Below are 18,528 nucleotides of genomic sequence, written 5' to 3'. Positions count from 1 at the left end.
TGTCCCTCAGAAAAAGTATAGTACTAGAGAAGAATCATAAACGATTGACACAATTGCTGCCTTTGCTGTTGCCCCAGTTGTGTAATCTGTCAAGGACTGGTCTCTTGCAGATTGAGGCACCTAGTTGCAATTGTGTGGTAAAAATCACCCTTACAACCATTTTTGCTATAAACTTGAGATCTTTCTGATATACTATCTCACAGACTTCTTATGAATGAGGAACTCTGAAATTGTCACATTCCAATGTGTACGTCCTTAAAACTCTGCTGGTTATTCAAATGGGCAGATTGTTTTTTAAATTCCTTTCTGTCTCGAGATGTAGTTATATTGATACAGAGGCATAATTATTGAATGATATATATTGGTTTGATTGAAATATGTTCGTAGAGGTGGTGACAGGCTTTCTGTGTCTGTCTGAGAGCAAGGACAGGTTAACGTCTTTTTCCAAGAGCAGTTTGTTGTGAAAGGTATCAGACAAAGGAGTATGTATTGTGATGTGGTTCTCTGACTGCTTCTGTCCACTTGCCAAAAGTTCCAAGGTCCTATGATAGCACAAAAACTGTAAGATTGAAGTGGTGTGTGCCGGAGGTTTAAAATGGTCAGTTTAATTAAAGACAGAAAAGTGAAACGAATGACTGCAGAAATACTGTATGTGGCCATGAACTGAGATGAAAGGATGATTTTGGAACTCTGTCTTGCAGATTACCCTCAATGCCGCAATGGATAGGGCACTACTCTCACAGACCAGGGTGTGTAAGTTTAAGTCTATCGGAGGTGCACACCCTGAACTAATACATTTTTGCTGAAACCTAATCATATTGTTTACTCTTCCTCGTAGCAGCTTGCCAGGGTGATAGTATATTGCAACAGAACCATTCCACTTCTTCACTGAAAAGAGTCATGCTGGTTACCCAAATGTGCAGCGTGTCATTTTATACAACTTTCTTTATTGAAATTAAACTTGGACTCACTTGAAATATTCTCTTTCAAAATGAATGTTTTGAGCTGCTGTGAATTTTATTTCTAGAGGTGGTGACAGGCTTTCAGGTACGTGCTTAGGTCAAGGCCCTGTTCATGTCACTTGTATAAGCTAATTCAGGGAGCAAATTAGCAAGTCAATAAATGGGAAGTCTGAACTACTGTCAAAGCAGTTTCATTCTCTTTTCAAATAATCCAAAAATACCATTGCAGCATAAAACAGAGTATTCAATAAAAGAAGAAGGAGGATTAACGGCAAAAAAGCACAGCATAAGATATGAAACTTTGGAAATTATCTAGATATTGTTTGAAAAAACTCCTTTGATGGAAAGAAGATGAAGAACGGTATGGGATCCTGTCCTGCGCACCTGTAATTGATATGTTCCACATCCATTCATACCACCTAACCCTAAACACCCAAACATATTGCATTCAGTGACCATGTGGCCTAATGGATAAGGTGTCTGACTTCTGATCAGAAGATTGAGGGTTCGAGTCCCTTCATGGTTGAGTCTTTTTCTCACAGCACCCAACTTATCTTTACATACAAACTGGAAACACACTCTTACAATACTCCTTTCACTCTCACTCATTAAGAAAGCCCAATGCAAACTGCACAATCAGTCACGTTATGCCTTCAGCATTGCTACTTTTCTGTCTTTCTGCCATACCAAAGTACCTCTTCATAAATGCCACGGATATGCAATACGTATACAACAATATGACATGGCGCAATCATTCTGAACAGAACTGTGGGTAGATTCATTGCAGGGAGTGTGTGCGTGCAGAAAGCAGAAACTATGCATGGGTAGAAGCTCTATGATTTTCTCCAGGAATAATGCAAATTGTCCCTCAGAAAAAGTATAGTACTAGAGAAGAATCATAAAGGATTGACACAATTGCTGCCTTTGCTGTTGCCCAAGTTGTGTAATCTGTCAAGGACTGGTCTCTTGCAGATTGAGGCACCTAGTTGCGATTGTGTGGTATAAATCACCCTTACAACCATTTTTGCTATAAACTTGAGATCTTTCTGATATACTATCTCACAGACTTCTTATGAATGAGGAACTCTGAAATTGTCACATTCCAATTTGTACGTCCTTAAAACTCTGCTGGTTATTCAAATGGGCAGATTGTTTTTTAACTTCCTTTCTGTCTTGAGATGTAGTTATATTGATACAGAGGCATAATTATTGAATGATATATATTGGTTTGATTGAAATATGTTCGTAGAGGTGGTGACAGGCTTTCTGTGTCTGTCTGAGAGCAAGGACAGGTTAACGTCTTTTTCCAAGAGCAGTTTGTTGTGAAAGGTATCAGACAAAGGAGTATGTATTGTGATGTGGTTCTCTGACTGCTTCTGTCCACTTGCCAAAAGTTCCAAGGTCCTATGATAGCACAAAAACTGTAAGATTGAAGTGGTGTGTGCCGGAGGTTTAAAATGGTCAGTTTAATTAAAGACAGAAAAGTGAAACGAATGACTGCAGAAATACTGTATGTGGCCATGAACTGAGATGAAAGGATGATTTTGGAACTCTGTCTTGCAGATTACCCTCAATGCCGCAATGGATAGGGCACTACTCTCACAGACCAGGGTGTGTAAGTTTAAGTCTATCGGAGGTGCACACCCTGAACTAATACATTTTTGCTGAAACCTAATCATATTGTTTACTCTTCCTCGTAGCAGCTTCCCAGGGTGATAGTATATTGCAACAGAACCATTCCACTTCTTCACTGAAAAGAGTCATGCTGGTTACCCAAATGTGCAGCGTGTCATTTTATACAACTTTCTTTATTGAAATTAAACTTGGACTCACTTGAAATATTCTCTTTCAAAATGAATGTTTTGAGCTGCTGTGAATTTTATTTCTAGAGGTGGTGACAGGCTTTCAGGTACGTGCTTAGGTCAAGGCCCTGTTCATGTCACTTGTACAAGCTAATTCAGGGAGCAAATTAGCAAGTCAATAAATGGGAAGTCTGAACTACTGTCAAAGCAGTTTCATTCTCTTTTCAAATAATCCAAAAATACCATTGCAGCATAAAACAGAGTATTCAATAAAAGAAGAAGGAGGATTAACGGCAAAAAAGCACATCATAAGATATGAAACTTTGGAAATTATCTAGATATTGTTTGAAAAAACTCCTTTGATGGAAAGAAGATGAAGAACAGTATGGGATCCTGTCCTGCGCACCTGTAATTGATATGTTCCACATCCATTCATACCACCTAACCCTAAACACCCAAACTTATTGCAGTCAGTGACCATGTGGCCTAATGGATAAGGCGTCTGACTTCGGATCAGAAGATTGAGGGTTCGAGTCCCTTCATGGTTGAGTCTTTTTCTCACAGCACCCAACTTATCTTTACATACAAACTGGAAACACACTCTTACAATACTCCTTTCACTCTCACTCATTAAGAAAGCCCAATGCAAACTGCACAATCAGTCACGTTATGCCTTCAGCATTGCTACTTTTCTGTCTTTCTGCCATACCAAAGTACCTCTTCATAAATGCCACGGATATGCAATACGTATACAACAATATGACATGGCGCAATCATTCTGAACAGAACTGTGGGTAGATTCATTGCAGGGAGTGTGTGCGTGCAGAAAGCAGAAACTATGCATGGGTAGAAGCTCTATGATTTTCTCCAGGAATAATGCAAATTGTCCCTCAGAAAAAGTATAGTACTAGAGAAGAATCATAAACGATTGACACAATTGCTGCCTTTGCTGTTGCCCCAGTTGTGTAATCTGTCAAGGACTGGTCTCTTGCAGATTGAGGCACCTAGTTGCAATTGTGTGGTAAAAATCACCCTTACAACCATTTTTGCTATACACTTGAGATCTTTCTGATATACTATCTCACAGACTTCTTATGAATGAGGAACTCTGAAATTGTCACATTCCAATTTGTACGTCCTTAAAACTCTGCTGGTTATTCAAATGGGCAGATTGTTTTTTAAATTCCTTTCTGTCTCGAGATGTAGTTATATTGATACAGAGGCATAATTATTGAATGATATATATTGGTTTGATTGAAATATGTTCGTAGAGGTGGTGATAGGCTTTCTGTGTCTGTCTGAGAGCAAGGACCGGTTAACGTCTTTTTCCAAGAGCAGTTTGTTGTGAAAGGTATCAGACAAAGGAGTATGTATTGTGATGTGGTTCTCTGACTGCTTCTGTCCACTTGCCAAAAGTTCCAAGGTCCTATGATAGCACAAAAACTGTAAGATTGAAGTGGTGTGTGCCGGAGGTTTAAAATGGTCAGTTTAATTAAAGACAGAAAAGTGAAACGAATGACTGCAGAAATACTGTATGTGGCCATGAACTGAGATGAAAGGATGATTTTGGAACTCTGTCTTGCAGATTACCCTCAATGCCGCAATGGATAGGGCACTACTCTCACAGACCAGGGTGTGTAAGTTTAAGTCTATCGGAGGTGCACACCCTGAACTAATACATTTTTGCTGAAACCTAATTATATTGTTTACTCTTCCTCGTAGCAGCTTGCCAGGGTGATAGTATATTGCAACAGAACCATTCCACTTCTTCACTGAAAAGAGTCATGCTGGTTACCCAAATGTGCAGCGTGTCATTTTATACAACTTTCTTTATTGAAATTAAACTTGGACTCACTTGAAATATTCTCTTTCAAAATGAATGTTTTGAGCTGCTGTGAATTTTATTTCTAGAGGTGGTGACAGGCTTTCAGGTACGTGCTTAGGTCAAGGCCCTGTTCATGTCACTTGTATAAGCTAATTCAGGGAGCAAATTAGCAAGTCAATAAATGGGAAGTCTGAACTACTGTCAAAGCAGTTTCATTCTCTTTTCAAATAATCCAAAAATACCATTGCAGCATAAAACAGAGTATTCAATAAAAGAAGAAGGAGGATTAACGGCAAAAAAGCACAGCATAAGATATGAAACTTTGGAAATTATCTAGATATTGTTTGAAAAAACTCCTTTGATGGAAAGAAGATGAAGAACGGTATGGGATCCTGTCCTGCGCACCTGTAATTGATATGTTCCACATCCATTCATACCACCTAACCCTAAACACCCAAACATATTGCATTCAGTGACCATGTGGCCTAATGGATAAGGTGTCTGACTTCTGATCAGAAGATTGAGGGTTCGAGTCCCTTCATGGTTGAGTCTTTTTCTCACAGCACCCAACTTATCTTTACATACAAACTGGAAACACACTCTTACAATACTCCTTTCACTCTCACTCATTAAGAAAGCCCAATGCAAACTGCACAATCAGTCACGTTATGCCTTCAGCATTGCTACTTTTCTGTCTTTCTGCCATACCAAAGTACCTCTTCATAAATGCCACGGATATGCAATACGTATACAACAATATGACATGGCGCAATCATTCTGAACAGAACTGTGGGTAGATTCATTGCAGGGAGTGTGTGCGTGCAGAAAGCAGAAACTATGCATGGGTAGAAGCTCTATGATTTTCTCCAGGAATAATGCAAATTGTCCCTCAGAAAAAGTATAGTACTAGAGAAGAATCATAAAGGATTGACACAATTGCTGCCTTTGCTGTTGCCCAAGTTGTGTAATCTGTCAAGGACTGGTCTCTTGCAGATTGAGGCACCTAGTTGCGATTGTGTGGTATAAATCACCCTTACAACCATTTTTGCTATAAACTTGAGATCTTTCTGATATACTATCTCACAGACTTCTTATGAATGAGGAACTCTGAAATTGTCACATTCCAATTTGTACGTCCTTAAAACTCTGCTGGTTATTCAAATGGGCAGATTGTTTTTTAACTTCCTTTCTGTCTTGAGATGTAGTTATATTGATACAGAGGCATAATTATTGAATGATATATATTGGTTTGATTGAAATATGTTCGTAGAGGTGGTGACAGGCTTTCTGTGTCTGTCTGAGAGCAAGGACAGGTTAACGTCTTTTTCCAAGAGCAGTTTGTTGTGAAAGGTATCAGACAAAGGAGTATGTATTGTGATGTGGTTCTCTGACTGCTTCTGTCCACTTGCCAAAAGTTCCAAGGTCCTATGATAGCACAAAAACTGTAAGATTGAAGTGGTGTGTGCCGGAGGTTTAAAATGGTCAGTTTAATTAAAGACAGAAAAGTGAAACGAATGACTGCAGAAATACTGTATGTGGCCATGAACTGAGATGAAAGGATGATTTTGGAACTCTGTCTTGCAGATTACCCTCAATGCCGCAATGGATAGGGCACTACTCTCACAGACCAGGGTGTGTAAGTTTAAGTCTATTGGAGGTGCACACCCTGAACTAATACATTTTTGCTGAAACCTAATCATATTGTTTACTCTTCCTCGTAGCAGCTTCCCAGGGTGATAGTATATTGCAACAGAACCATTCCACTTCTTCACTGAAAAGAGTCATGCTGGTTACCCAAATGTGCAGCGTGTCATTTTATACAACTTTCTTTATTGAAATTAAACTTGGACTCACTTGAAATATTCTCTTTCAAAATGAATGTTTTGAGCTGCTGTGAATTTTATTTCTAGAGGTGGTGACAGGCTTTCAGGTACGTGCTTAGGTCAAGGCCCTGTTCATGTCACTTGTACAAGCTAATTCAGGGAGCAAATTAGCAAGTCAATAAATGGGAAGTCTGAACTACTGTCAAAGCAGTTTCATTCTCTTTTCAAATAATCCAAAAATACCATTGCAGCATAAAACAGAGTATTCAATAAAAGAAGAAGGAGGATTAACGGCAAAAAAGCACAGCATAAGATATGAAACTTTGGAAATTATCTAGATATTGTTTGAAAAAACTGATTTGATGGAAAGAAGATGAAGAACGGTATGGGATCCTGTCCTGCGCACCTGTAATTGATATGTTCCACATCCATTCATACCACCTAACCCTAAACACCCAAACTTATTGCAGTCAGTGACCATGTGGCCTAATGGATAAGGCGTCTGACTTCGGATCAGAAGATTGAGGGTTCGAGTCCCTTCATGGTTGAGTCTTTTTCTCACAGCACCCAACTTATCTTTACATACAAACTGGAAACACACTCTTACAATACTCCTTTCACTCTCACTCATTAAGAAAGCCCAATGCAAACTGCACAATCAGTCACGTTATGCCTTCAGCATTGCTACTTTTCTGTCTTTCTGCCATACCAAAGTACCTCTTCATAAATGCCACGGATATGCAATACGTATACAACAATATGACATGGCGCAATCATTCTGAACAGAACTGTGGGTAGATTCATTGCAGGGAGTGTGTGCGTGCAGAAAGCAGAAACTATGCATGGGTAGAAGCTCTATGATTTTCTCCAGGAATAATGCAAATTGTCCCTCAGAAAAAGTATAGTACTAGAGAAGAATCATAAACGATTGACACAATTGCTGCCTTTGCTGTTGCCCCAGTTGTGTAATCTGTCAAGGACTGGTCTCTTGCAGATTGAGGCACCTAGTTGCAATTGTGTGGTAAAAATCACCCTTACAACTATTTTTGCTATAAACTTGAGATCTTTCTGATATACTATCTCACAGACTTCTTATGAATGAGGAACTCTGAAATTGTCACATTCCAATGTGTACGTCCTTAAAACTCTGCTGGTTATTCAAATGGGCAGATTGTTTTTTAAATTCCTTTCTGTCTCGAGATGTAGTTATATTGATACAGAGGCATAATTATTGAATGATATATATTGGTTTGATTGAAATATGTTCGTAGAGGTGGTGATAGGCTTTCTGTGTCTGTCTGAGAGCAAGGACCGGTTAACGTCTTTTTCCAAGAGCAGTTTGTTGTGAAAGGTATCAGACAAAGGAGTATGTATTGTGATGTGGTTCTCTGACTGCTCCTGTCCACTTGCCAAAAGTTCCAAGGTCCTATGATAGCACAAAAACTGTAAGATTGAAGTGGTGTGTGCCGGAGGTTTAAAATGGTCAGTTTAATTAAAGACAGAAAAGTGAAACGAATGACTGCAGAAATACTGTATGTGGCCATGAACTGAGATGAAAGGATGATTTTGGAACTCTGTCTTGCAGATTACCCTCAATGCCGCAATGGATAGGGCACTACTCTCACAGACCAGGGTGTGTAAGTTTAAGTCTATCGGAGGTGCACACCCTGAACTAATACATTTTTGCTGAAACCTAATCATATTGTTTACTCTTCCTCGTAGCAGCTTGCCAGGGTGATAGTATATTGCAACAGAACCATTCCACTTCTTCACTGAAAAGAGTCATGCTGGTTACCCAAATGTGCAGCGTGTCATTTTATACAACTTTCTTTATTGAAATTAAACTTGGACTCACTTGAAATATTCTCTTTCAAAATGAATGTTTTGAGCTGCTGTGAATTTTATTTCTAGAGGTGGTGACAGGCTTTCAGGTACGTGCTTAGGTCAAGGCCCTGTTCATGTCACTTGTATAAGCTAATTCAGGGAGCAAATTAGCAAGTCAATAAATGGGAAGTCTGAACTACTGTCAAAGCAGTTTCATTCTCTTTTCAAATAATCCAAAAATACCATTGCAGCATAAAACAGAGTATTCAATAAAAGAAGAAGGAGGATTAACGGCAAAAAAGCACATCATAAGATATGAAACTTTGGAAATTATCTAGATATTGTTTGAAAAAACTCCGTTGATGGAAAGAAGATGAAGAACGGTATGGGATCCTGTCCTGCGCACCTGTAATTGATATGTTCCACATCCATTCATACCACCTAACCCTAAACACCCAAACTTATTGCAGTCAGTGACCATGTGGCCTAATGGATAAGGCGTCTGACTTCGGATCAGAAGATTGAGGGGTCGAGTCCCTTCATGGTTGAGTCTTTTTCTCACAGCACCCAACTTATCTTTACATACAAACTGGAAACACACTCTTACAATACTCCTTTCACTCTCACTCATTAAGAAAGCCCAATGCAAACTGCACAATCAGTCACGTTATGCCTTCAGCATTGCTACTTTTCTGTCTTTCTGCCATACCAAAGTACCTCTTCATAAATGCCACGGATATGCAATACGTATACAACAATATGACATGGCGCAATCATTCTGAACAGAACTGTGGGTAGATTCATTGCAGGGAGTGTGTGCGTGCAGAAAGCAGAAACTATGCATGGGTAGAAGCTCTATGATTTTCTCCAGGAATAATGCAAATTGTCCCTCAGAAAAAGTATAGTACTAGAGAAGAATCATAAACGATTGACACAATTGCTGCCTTTGCTGTTGCCCCAGTTGTGTAATCTGTCAAGGACTGGTCTCTTGCAGATTGAGGCACTTAGTTGCAATTGTGTGGTAAAAATCACCCTTACAACCATTTTTGCTATAAACTTGAGATCTTTCTGAGATACTATCTCACAGACTTCTTATGAATGAGGAACTCTGAAATTGTCACATTCCAATTTGTACGTCCTTAAAACTATGCTGGTTATTCAAAAGGGCAGATTGTTTTTTAAATTCCTTTCTGTCTCGAGTTGTAGTTATATTGATACAGAGGCATAATTGTTGAATGATATATATTGGATTGATTGAAATATGTTCGTAGAGGTGGTGATAGGCTTTCTGTGTCTGTCTGAGAGCAAGAACCGGTTAACGTCTTTTTCCAAGAGCAGTTTGTTGTGAAAGGTATCAGGCAAAGGAGTATGTATTGTGATGTGGTTCTCTGACTGCTTCTGTCCACTTGCCAAAAGTTCCAAGGCCCTATGATAGCACAAAAACTGTAAGATTGAAGTGGTGTGTGCCGGAGGTTTAAAATGGTCAGTTTAATTAAAGACAGAAAAGTGAAACGAATGACTGCAGAAATACTCTATGTGGCCATGAACTGAGATGAAAGGATGATTTTGGAACTCTGTCTTGCAGATTACCCTCAATGCCGCAATGGATAGGGCACTACTCTCACAGACAAGGGTGTGTAAGTTTAAGTCTATCGGAGGTGCACACCCTGAACTAATACATTTTTGCTGAAACCTAATCATATTGTTTACTCTTCCTCGTAGCAGCTTGCCAGGGTGATAGTACATTGCAACAGAACCATTCCACTTCTTCACTGAAAAGAGTCATGCTGGTTACCCAAATGTGCAGCGTGTCATTTTATACAACTTTCTTTATTGAAATTAAACTTGGACTCACTTGAAATATTCTCTTTCAAAATGAATGTTTTGAGCTGCTGTGAATTTTATTTCTAGAGGTGGTGACAGGCTTTCAGGTACGTGCTTAGGTCAAGGCCCTGTTCATGTCACTTGTATAAGCTAATTCAGGGAGCAAATTAGCAAGTCAAGAAATGGGAAGTCTGAACTACTGTCAAAGCAGTTTCATTCTCTTTTCAAATAATCCAAAAATACCATTGCAGCATAAAACAGAGTATTCAATAAAAGAAGAAAGGAGGATTAACGGCAAAAATGCACATCATAAGATATGAAACTTTGGAAATTATCTAGATATTGTTTGAAAAAACTCCTTTGATGGAAAGAAGATGAAGAACGGTATGGGATCCTGTCCTGCGCACCTGTAATTGATATGTTCCACATCCATTCATACCACCTAACACTAAACACCCAAACATATTGCAGTCCGTGACCATGTGGCCTAATGGATAAGGCGTCTGACTTCGGATCAGAAGATTGAGGGTTCGAGTCCCTTCATGGTTGAGTCTTTTTGTCACAGCACCCAACTTATCTTTACATACAAACTGGAAATACACTCTTACAATACTCATTTCACTCTCACTCATTAAGAAAGCCCAATGCAAACTGCACAATCAGTCATGTTATACCTTCAGCATTGCTACTTTTCTGTCTTTCTGCCATACCAAAGTACCTCTTCATAAATGCCATGGATATGCAATACGTATACAACAATAGGTCATGGCACAATCATTCCGAACAGAACTGTGGGTAGACTCAGTGCAGGGAGTGTGTGCGTGCAGAAAGCAGAAACTATGCATGGGTAGAAGCTCTATGATTTTCTCCAGGAATAATGCAAATTGTCCCTCAGAAAAAGTATAGTACTAGAGAAGAATCATAAACGATTGACAAAATTGCTGCCTTTGCTGTTGCCCCAGTTGTGTAATCTGTCAAGGACTGGTCTCTTGCAGATTGAGGCACTTAGTTGCAATTGTGTGGTAAAAATCACCCTTACAACCATTTTTGCTATAAACTTGAGATCTTTCTGAGATACTATCTCACAGACTTCTTATGAATGAGGAACTCTGAAATTGTCACATTCCAATTTGTACGTCCTTAAAACTATGCTGGTTATTCAAAAGGGCAGATTGTTTTTTAAATTCCTTTCTGTCTCGAGTTGTAGTTATATTGATACAGAGGTATAATTGTTGAATGATATATATTGGTTTGATTGAAATATGTTCGTAGAGGTGGTGATAGTCTTTCTGTGTCTGTCTGAGAGCAAGAACCGGTTAACGTCTTTTTCCAAGAGCAGTTTGTTGTTAAAGGTATCAGGCAAAGGAGTATGTATTGTGATGTGGTTCTCTGACTTCTTCTGTCCACTTGCCAAAAGTTCCAAGGCCTTACGATAGAACAAAAACGGTAAGATTGAAGTGGTGGGTGCCGGAGGTTTAAAAATGGTCAGTTATTTAAAGACAGAAAAGTGAAACGAATGACTGCAGAAATACTGTATGTAGCCATGAACTGAGATGAAAGGATGATTTTGGAACTCTGTCTTGCAGATTACCCTCAATGCCGCAATGGATAGGGCACTACTCTCACAGACCAGGGTGTGTAAGTTTAAGTCTATCTGAGGTGCACACCCTGAACTAATACATTTTTGCTGAAACCTAATCATATTGTTTACTCTTCCTCGTAGCAGCTTGCCAGGGTGATAGTATATTGCAACAGAACCATTCCACTTCTTCACTGAAAAGTGTCATGTTGGTTACCCAAATGCGCAGCGTGTCATTTTATACAGCTTTCTTTATTGAAATTAAACTTGGACTCACTTGAAATATTCTCTTTCAAAATGAATGTTTTGAGCTGCTGTGAATTTTATTTCCAGAGGTGGTGACAGCCTTTCAGGTACGTGCTTAGGTCAAGGCCCTGTTCATGTCACTTGTATAAGCTAATTCAGGGAGCAAATTAGCAAGTCAATAAATGGGAAGTCTGAACTACTGTCAAAGCAGTTTCATTCTCTTTTCAAATAATCCAAAAATACCATTGCAGCATAAAACAGAGTATTCAATAAAAGAAGAAGGAGGATTAACGGCAAAAAAGCACATCATAAGATATGAAACTTTGGAAATTATCTAGATATTGTTTGAAAAAACTCCTTTGATGGAAAGAAGATGAAGAACGGTATGGGATCCTGTCCTGCGCACCTGTAATTGATATGTTCCACATCCATTCATACCACCTAACCCTAAACACCCAAACATATTGCAGTCAGTGACCATGTGGCCTAATGGATAAGGTGTCTGACTTCGGATCAGAAGATTGAGGGTTTGAGTCCCTTCATGGTTGAGTCTTTTTCTCACAGCACCCAACTTATCTTTACATACAAACTGGAAACACACTCTTACACTACTCCTTTCACTCTCACTCATTAAGAAAGCCCAATGCAAACTGCACAATCAGTCATGTTATACCTTCAGCATTGCTACTTTTCTGTCTTTCTGCCATACCAAAGTACCTCTTCATAAATGCCACGGATATGCAATACGTATACAAGAATATGACATGGCGCAATCATTCTGAACAGAACTGTGGGTATATTCATTGCAGGGAGTGTGTGCGTGCAGAAAGCAAAAACTATGCATGGGTAGAAGCTCTATGATTTTCTCCAGGAATAATGCAAATTGTCCCTCAGAAAAAGTATAGTACTAGAGAAGAATCATAAAGGATTGACACAATTGCTGCCTTTGCTGTTGCCCCAGTTGTGTAATCTGTCAAGGACTGGTCTCTTGCAGATTGAGACACCTAGTTGCGATTGTGTGGTATAAATCACCCTTACAACCATTTTTGCTATAAACTTGAGATCTTTCTGAGATACTATCTCACAGACTTCTTATGAATGAGGAACTCTGAAATTGTCACATTCCAATTTGTACGTCCTTAAAACTCTGCTGGTTATTCAAATGGGCAGATTGTTTTTTAAATTCCTTTCTGTCTCGAGTTGTAGTTATATTGATACAGAGGCATAGTTGTTGAATGAAATATATTGGTTTGATTGAAATATGTTCGTAGAGGTGATGATAGGCTTTCTGTGTCTGTCTGAGAGCAAGGACCGGTTAACGTCTTTTTCCAAGAGCAATTTGTTGTGAAAGGTATCAGGCAAAGGAGTATGTATTGTGATGTGGTTCTCTGACTGCTTCTGTCCACTTGCCAAAAGTTCCAAGGCCCTATGATAGCACAAAAACGGTAAGATTGAAGTGGTGGGTGCCGGAGGTTTAAAATGGTCAGTTTAATTAAAGACAGAAAAGTGAAACGAATGACTGCAGAAATACTGTATGTGGCCATGATCTGAGATGAAAGGATGATTTTGGAACTCTGTCTTGCAGATTACCCTCAATGCCGCAATGGATAGGGCACTACTCTCACAGACCAGGGTGTGTAAGTTTAAGTCTATCTGAGGTGCACACCCTGAACTAATACATTTTTGCTGAAACCTAATCATATTGTTTACTCTTCCTCGTAGCAGCTTGCCAGGGTGATAGTATATTGCAACAGAACAATTCCACTTCTTCACTGAAAAGAGTCATGCTGGTTACCCAAATGTGCAGCGTGTCATTTTATACAACTTTCTTTATTGAAATTAAACTTGGACTCACTTGAAATATTTTCTTTCAAAATGAATGTTTTGAGCTGCTGTGAATTTTATTTCTAGAGGTGGTGACAGGCTTTCAGGTACGTGCTTAGGTCAAGGCCCTGTTCATGTCACTTGTATAAGCTAATTCAGGGAGCAAATTAGCAAGTCAAGAAATGGGAAGTCTGAACTACTGTCAAAGCAGTTTCATTCTCTTTTCAAATAATCCAAAAATACCATTGCAGCATAAAACAGAGTATTCAATAAAAGAAGAAAGGAGGATTAACGGCAAAAAAGCACAGCATAAGATATGAAACTTTGGAAATTATCTAGATATTGTTTGAAAAAACTCCTTTGATGGAAAGAAGATGAAGAACGGTATGGGATCCTGTCCTGCGCACCTGTAATTGATATGTTCCACATCCATTCATACCACCTAACCCTAAACACCCAAACATATTGCAGTTAGTGACCATGAGGCCTAATGGATACGGAGTCTGACTTCGGATCAGAAAATTGAGGGTTTGATTCTCTTCATGGTTGAGTCTATTTCTCACAGCACCCAACTTATCTTTACATACAAACTGGAAACACACTCTTACAAAACTTCTTTCACTCTCACTCATTAAGAAAGCCCAATGCAAACTGCACAATCAGTCACGTTATGCCTTCAGCATTGCTACTTTTCTGTCTTTCTGCCATACCAAAGTACCTCTTCATAAATGCCATGGATATGCAATACGTATGCAATAATATGACATGGCACAATCATTCTGAATAGAACTGTGGGTAGATTCAGTGCAGGGAGTGTGTGCGTGCAGAAAGCAGAAACTATGCATGGGTAGAAGCTCTATGATTTTCTCCAGGAACAATGCAAATTGTCCCTCAGAAAAAGTATAGTACTAGAGAAGAATCATAAAGGATTGACACAATTGCTGCCTTTGCTGTTACCCCAGTTGTGTAATCTGTCAAGGACTGGTCTCTTGCAGATTGAGGTACCTAGTTGCAATTGTGTGGTAAAAATCACCCTTACAACCATTTTTGCTATAAACTTGAGATCTTTCTGAGATACTATCTCACAGACTTCTTATGAATGAGGAACTCTGAAATTGTCACATTCCAATTTGTACGTCCTTAAAACTCTGCGAGTTATTCAAATGGGCAGATTGTTTTTTAAATTCCTTTCTGTCTCGAGTTGTAGTTATATTGATACAGAGGCATAATTGTTGAATGATATATATTGGTTTGATTGAAATATGTTCGTAGAGGTGGTGATAGGCTTTCTGTGTCTGTCTGAGAGCAAGGACCGGTTAACGTCTTTTTCCAAGAGCAATTTGTTGTGAAAGGTATCAGGCAAAGGAGTATGTATTGTGATGTGGTTCTCTGACTGCTTCTGTCCACTTGCCAAAAGTTCCAAGGCCCTCTGATAGCACAAAAACGGTAAGATTGAAGTGGTGGGTGCCGGAGGTTTAAAATGGTCAGTTTAATTAAAGACAGAAAAGTGAAACGAATGACTGGAGAAATACTCTATGTGGCCATGAACTGAGATGAAAGGATGATTTTGGAACTCTGTCTTGCAGATTACCCTCAATGCCGCAATGGATAGGGCACTACTCTCACAGACCAGGGTGTGTAAGTTTAAGTCTATCTGAGGTGCACACCCTGAACTAATACATTTTTGCTGAAACCTAATCATATTGTTTACTCTTCCTCGTAGCAGCTTGCCAGGGTGATAGTATATTGCAACAGAACCATTCCACTTCTTCACTGAAAAGTGTCATGCTGGTTACCCAAATGTGCAGCGTGTCATTTTATACAGCTTTCTTTATTGAAATTAAACTTGGACTCACTTGAAATATTCTCTTTCAAAATTAATGTTTTGAGCTGCTGTGAATTTTATTTCTAGAGGTGGTGACAGGCTTTCAGGTACGTGCTTAGGTCAAGGCCCTGTTCATGTCACTTGTATACGCTAATTCAGGGAGCAAATTAGCAAGTCAAGAAATGGGAAGTCTGAACTACTGTTAAAGCAGTTTCATTCTCTTTTCAAATAATCCAAAAATACCATTGCAGCATAAAACAGAGTATTCAATAAAAGAAGAAAGGAGGATTAACGGCAAAAAAGCACATCATAAGATATGAAACTTTGGAAATTATCTAGATATTGTTTGAAAAAACTCCTTTGATGGAAAGAAGATGAAGAACGGTATGGGATCCTGTCCTGCACACCTGTAATTGATATGTTCCACATCCAATCATACCACCTAACCCTAAACACCCAAACATGTTGCAGTCAGTGACCATGTGGCCTAATGGATAAGGCATCTGACTTCGGATCGGAAAATTGAGGGTTTGAGTCCCTTCATGGTTGAGACTTTTTCTCACAGCACCCAACTTATCTTTACATACAAACTGGAGGCACACTCTAACAATACTCCTTTCACTTTCACTCTCACTCATTAAGAAAGCCCAATACAAACTGCACAATCAGTCACGTTATGCCTTCAGCATTGCTACTTTTCTGTCTTTCTGCCATACCAAAGTACATCTTCATAAATGCCACGGATATGCAATACGTATGCAACAATATGACACGGCACAATCATTCTTAACAGAACTGTGGTTAGATGCAGTGCAGGGAGTGTGTGCATGCAGAAAGCAGAAACTAGGCATGTGTAGAAACTCTATGATTTTCGTCAGGAATAATGCAAATTGTCCCTCAGAAAAAATATAGTACTGGATAAGAATCATAAAGGATTGACACAATTGCTGCCTTTGCTGTTGCCCCAATTGTGTAATCTGTCAAGGACTTGTCTCTTGCAGATTGAGGCACCTAATTGCAATTCTGTGGTATAAATCATCCTTACAACCATTTTTGTTATAAACTTGAGATCTTTCTGAGATACTATCTCACATACTTCTTTTGAATGAGGAACTCTGAAATTGTCACATTCCAATTTGTACGTCCTTAAAACTCTGCTGGTTATTCAAATGGGCAGATTGTTTTTTAAATTCCTTTCTGTCTCGAGTTGTAGTTATATTGATACAGAGGCATAATTGTTGAACTATATATATTGGTTTGATTGAAATATGTTCGTAGAGGTGGTGATAGGCTTTCTGTGTCTGTCTGAGAGCAAGGACCGGTTAACGTCTTTTTCCAAGAGCAAAGGTATCAGGCAAAGGAGTATGTATTGTGATGTGGTTCTCTGACTGCTTCTGTCCACTTGCCAAAAGTTCCAAGGCCCTATGATAGCACAAAAACGGTAAGATTGAAGTGGTGGGTGCCGGAGGTTTAAAATGGTCAGTTTAATTAAAGACAGAAAAGTGAAACGAATGACTGCAGAAATACTGTATGTGGCCATGAACTGAGATGAAAGGATGATTTTGGAACTCTGTCTTGCAGATTACTCTCAATGCGCAATGGATAGGGCACTACTCTCACAGACCAGGGTGTGTAAGTTTAAGTCTATCTGAGGTGCACACCCTGAACTAATACATTTTTGCTGAAACCTAATCATATTGTTTACTCTTCCTCGTAGCAGCTTGCCATGGTGATAGTATATTGCAACAGAACCATTCCACTTCTTCACTGAAAAGAGTCATGCTGGTTACCCAAATGTGCAGCGTGTCATTTTATACAGCTTTCTTTATTGAAATTAAACTTGGACTCACTTGAAATATTCTCTTTCAAAATTAATGTTTTGAGCTGCTGTGAATTTTATTTCTAGAGGTGGTGACAGGCTTTCAGGTACGTGCTTAGGTCAAGGCCCTGTTCATGTCACTTGTATAAGCTAATTCAGGGAGCAAATTAGCAAGTCAAGAAATGGGAAGTCTGAACTACTGCCAAAGCAGTTTCATTCTCTTTTCAAATAATCCAAAAATACCATTGCAGCATAAAACAGAGTATTCAATAAAAGAAGAAAGGAGGATTAACGGGAAAAAAGCGCAGCATAAGATATGAAACTTTGGAAATTATCTAGATATTATTGGAAAAAACTCCTTTGATGGAAAGAAGATGAAGTACGGTATGGGATCCTGTCCTGCGCACCTGTAATTGATATTTTCCACATCCATTCATACCACCTAACCCTAAACACCCAAACATATTTCAGTCTGTGGCCATGTGGCATAATGGATAAGGCGTCTGACTTTGGATCAGAAGATTGAGGGTTCGAGTCCCTTCATAGTTGAGACTTTTTCTCACAGCACCCAACCTATCTTTACACACAAACTCGAGGCACACTCTTACAATACTCCTTTCACGCTCACTCATTAAGAAAGCCCAATGCAAACTGCACAATCAGTCACGTTATGCCTTCAGCATTGCTACTTTTCTGTCTTTCTGCCATACCAAAGTACCTCTTCATAAATGCCATGGATATGCAATACGTATGCAATAACATGACATGGCACAATCATTCTGAATAGAACTGTGGGTAGATTCAGTGCAGGGAGTGTCTGCGTGCAGAAAGCAGAAACTATGCATGGGTAGAAGCTCTATGATTTTCTCCAGGAACAATGCAAATTGTCCCTCAGAAACAGTATAGTACTAGAGAAGAATCATAAAGGATTGACACAATTGCTGCCTTTGCTGTTGCCCCAGTTGTGTAATCTGTCAAGGACTGGTCTCTTGCAGATTGAAGCACCTAGTTGCAATTGTGTGGTAAAAATCACCCTTACAACCATTTTTGCTATAAACTTGAGATCTTTCTGAGATACTATCTCACAGACTTCTTATGAATGAGGAACTCTGAAATTGTCACATTCCAATTTGTACGTCCTTAAAACTCTGCGGGTTATTCAAATGGGCAGATTG

General features: G+C 39.1%; 6 non-coding genes across 6 annotated transcripts; all 6 read left to right on the top strand.

Moving 5' to 3' along the window:
- The first annotated feature begins 1,415 nt into the window (after positions 1 to 1,415).
- On the top strand, positions 1,416 to 1,488 carry TRNAR-UCU (transfer RNA arginine (anticodon UCU)). Its single transcript has one exon. It is a non-coding gene; the product is annotated as a tRNA-Arg (tRNA).
- Positions 1,489 to 3,239: 1,751 nt separating this feature from the next.
- On the top strand, positions 3,240 to 3,312 carry TRNAR-UCG (transfer RNA arginine (anticodon UCG)). The gene has a single exon. It is a non-coding gene; the product is annotated as a tRNA-Arg (tRNA).
- A 1,751-nt stretch (positions 3,313 to 5,063) lies between these two features.
- Positions 5,064 to 5,136, top strand: TRNAR-UCU (transfer RNA arginine (anticodon UCU)). Its single transcript has one exon. It is a non-coding gene; the product is annotated as a tRNA-Arg (tRNA).
- Positions 5,137 to 6,887: 1,751 nt separating this feature from the next.
- On the top strand, positions 6,888 to 6,960 carry TRNAR-UCG (transfer RNA arginine (anticodon UCG)). The gene has a single exon. It is a non-coding gene; the product is annotated as a tRNA-Arg (tRNA).
- A 3,576-nt stretch (positions 6,961 to 10,536) lies between these two features.
- On the top strand, positions 10,537 to 10,609 carry TRNAR-UCG (transfer RNA arginine (anticodon UCG)). Its single transcript has one exon. It is a non-coding gene; the product is annotated as a tRNA-Arg (tRNA).
- A 1,751-nt stretch (positions 10,610 to 12,360) lies between these two features.
- Positions 12,361 to 12,433, top strand: TRNAR-UCG (transfer RNA arginine (anticodon UCG)). Its single transcript has one exon. It is a non-coding gene; the product is annotated as a tRNA-Arg (tRNA).
- Positions 12,434 to 18,528: the final 6,095 nt, after the last annotated feature.

The sequence above is a fragment of the Pleurodeles waltl genome, chromosome 4_1, assembly GCF_031143425.1.
Source record: "Pleurodeles waltl isolate 20211129_DDA chromosome 4_1, aPleWal1.hap1.20221129, whole genome shotgun sequence".
Classification (NCBI taxonomy): Eukaryota; Metazoa; Chordata; class Amphibia; order Caudata; family Salamandridae; genus Pleurodeles; species Pleurodeles waltl.
The sequence above is the reverse complement of the archived record's forward strand: the minus strand, read 5'-3'. Positions and strand labels throughout refer to the sequence as shown.